The following is a 3,175-nucleotide window of genomic DNA, read 5'->3' as shown; positions in this document are numbered from 1 at the left end:
GCAAAACAGCCTGCTTCTATGGCTGTACCTTCCCGTTTCACCAGTCAAGGTATTAAACCCTTATTTTGAAGCAGTAGCTTGCTTAGCACAGAAGAGCAGAATGGAATCTAGGAGATATTTTGGCAAAGAATCAGCTATGGTCAATGTTCCTTATACTAAGCAACAGACTAATTGGTTATTTCAAAATAGCGATTCTTGGGCAATTGTGTTTGCTCAGTTTGAAGGCCAGATTAATAACCTTCTCCCAGCTGATCGTTGCTGCAATTTGCACAGCTACATTCATTTTTCCTAACGTTGTAGCAAAAAGGACGCTATGCTAACTTTTACAGATGGCTCTTCCAACGGAAGAGCTGCATATGTTGTTAATGGTGAAAAGGAATTGTAGAGCATGCCCATGGCTCCTTGAAAACAATGTAAAAGGATAAAAACAGGAGAATTAAGAATTGCCACATAATGCCTTGTTTGCTGCAGACAGATTTTGGCACGGCACGATGACACCAAGGTGACCATTGCTAAGGCAAGGTGAAAAAAATCCCTTGCACTGGACTACGGAAAGGACTCGACCCTGTTTTAATTTGGGGCTGAGGATATGCTTGTGCTCCTTTCACAGGAAGAAAATAAAGCTGGATGAGATGACGGCATGTACAGCAGAGGATGCCAGCTCTGATGACATCACAGCCGCTGATGACGTCATAGGAGAAGTGGAACAAGGTTCCTGAACCCCTGACCCTGGTCTCCTCGCACCACCATGCTGCCGGCTGAGGAAAGGGGTGCCTGAACCAACGTTCCTGACTGACAACAACTTGCAGCAGTCCGACAAGGGAAAGAAGAGCGTGGTGACAACTGGGGATTCCCGGCCTCTTGATGGACTTGCTACCCAAACTTCCAGACCTAGTGAGTCCTGTTTACCTTGGAACTGGACCAGAAATGCAGACTGCACATTTGGCTGTTCTACTCTTTGGGACACAGAACTCATTTTGACAATGTGGTATTCAATCTGCTGTTAAAATATGGGCCTGAGAACTGAGACCTAAACTTTCCCCTCAGGGGAAAATGGACTTGTTACAAGAAGTGTGAAGCCCCTCTCCAAATATGAGAAGGGCAGCCCAAGAGTTTTACTGCTGCTCAGAAACTGGACAATTACTTCAAAGCAGCAATATGGTTAAACTCCCACCCATCAGAGAAACCTTTTCTTGTCTTTTGATTAGAATGGATTTGAGAGAATTGTGATGTGACAATTGTGTGTTTATTGTTAATTTTCACTCTAGAATTATGGGTATTGGCCGGTTAATGTTTGTAACTGCTTTAGTTATGGTAAGAAAAGTTGACATTTCCTGTGAGTCCTTGGATTTGACATATTTGGTAAAAAAAAAATAATTTTGGATTTTGATACAGCAAAAAAAAAATGTTTAAAAAACACCCTAGACCAACTAAAAAAGGCATTCCCAACCCTGGTGATCCTCCTCTCCTTTAATTAGGAGACTGTAACCATTAGGAGCATGTTTATTCAAAAAACATTATTTAATTGCAGATGAACTCTTTTGACAAAAAAATTGGCTCGGAGACACAGAGCCCAAAAGTATTTTTCTCCCTTAATCCTTTGTTTACAGAGGTTGCAGTCATTGACGGGCTTGATCCTTTTTCCTCCCAGGCCCCTTAGACATGGGCTTGCATGATTAAAATACAGATGCCGAAGATGGGTGAGTCTGGGAAATGGGAAAGTGTTCACCTAAGGCAGACGCAATCATCTGTCCTGTTGCAGGAGCACAGGCTTTATTAAAATTAATAAAAAGGGAGGAATTGTGGAGGCCAAAAAACGCGGGCCCATTTCCATGCTGTCGGACAGTCAGAGAGTTTGGAGATTGACAAGCATAGTTGCACGTACCAACGCGGGATGTAATTGCTTGGTTCTTAAGAAAGTATTAAGATCACTCCATGCCATCCTGACAGGTGGTCAGTCTATGCAAATGTACATCTGTGCCTTCTTTTGTAACTATGAAGATCACCTAGAGAGGGGCAGTCTTCAGGACGTCTGACCTAGAGCAGTTTTGCTACCTAGATAACAGAATATGCTAATGATTTGGTATCTCAGACTGAAAAAGTAATTGACTGTGTGACTTATCCTTTGAATCATGTTAATAAAATCTTTGTTACCTTCTCCCCCCACTCCGGTACACTGGGTATAAAAGCTGTAGAAAAATAAACACGGGTGATTTCAGGATTTCAGCCACAGGGATGCCCTCCCAATACTTTCTATGGTTTCTGTCCTGTTATTTTTTTTAATGTGCCTTCATATTCTTTACTATATTTCTAAAATTCCCACGCCCCTACCCTGGTAAGAAGTATTTTTGTCGAGGACTTTCCACAAAGAACAGAGAACATAAACAGCTGACAAAGCATCAGTGGCTGGGGTAGGTTTATGGGATGTGTCATTCGAGACCTTGGAAGGAAGAAGGAAAGCAGAAAATACACTCGCAGCCATAATGACTAAAATTCTTCAGACTATAAAGACTGTCCAGAAACTTCAATAAATCTCCAACATGAAAGCAGGAGAAAAAGGACAGTGTATATCATACTTGAACTTATCCTACCTAGAAATAAAGATAAACCCAAATGTAGTCAGAGGAGAAAAGATATGGGAAACACAAGATATTAAAGATAAAAAGCAGCATTTTTTATTGTAGGCAACAAGGCAAGCAAATTCTTTTTTTTTTTTTTTTTTTTTTTTTGATTTTTCGAGACAGGGTTTCTCTGTGGTTTTGGAGCCTGTCCTGGAACTAGCTCTTGTAGACCAGGCTGGTCTCGAACTCACAGAGATCCGCCTGCCTCTGCCTCCCGAGTGCTAGGATTAAAGGCGTGCGCCACCACCGCCCGGCTAGGCAAGCAAATTCTTAACAGTAAAACAATATTTTTAAAGTATAACATAAGATACCTCAGATCAAATAAAAATGTCAACCAATATCTTTCAAAAGCAAAATTAAAATTAATTTTAAGTCATACGAAAGCTTGAACACATAGCCAGCAAAGCCACACTATATAAGAAATATTAATTACAAGAGGTTCTTCAGGAATGAGGAAAAAGAATTCATAAACAAGTACAGTGAACCAGAAAGAGTACTGTCTGAATGAGTATGAGAGAGTGTGTGTGTTTATCTTAAACACCATTGGTGAGCTA

The 3,175-nt window shown here is 40.9% G+C and overlaps 1 long non-coding RNA gene across 1 annotated transcript; it reads left to right on the top strand.

The window, feature by feature from the left end:
• Positions 1-278: 278 nt before the first annotated feature.
• Positions 279-2,158, top strand: LOC119825513. Its single transcript, XR_005287228.1, has 2 exons — positions 279-502; positions 611-2,158. It is a non-coding gene; the product is annotated as an uncharacterized LOC119825513 (long non-coding RNA).
• The last annotated feature ends 1,017 nt before the right edge of the window (positions 2,159-3,175 follow it).

The sequence above is a fragment of the Arvicola amphibius genome, chromosome 1 (assembly GCF_903992535.2).
Source record: "Arvicola amphibius chromosome 1, mArvAmp1.2, whole genome shotgun sequence".
In the NCBI taxonomy this organism is placed as follows: domain Eukaryota; kingdom Metazoa; phylum Chordata; class Mammalia; order Rodentia; family Cricetidae; genus Arvicola; species Arvicola amphibius.
This window is presented reverse-complemented; position numbering and strand designations above follow the sequence as displayed.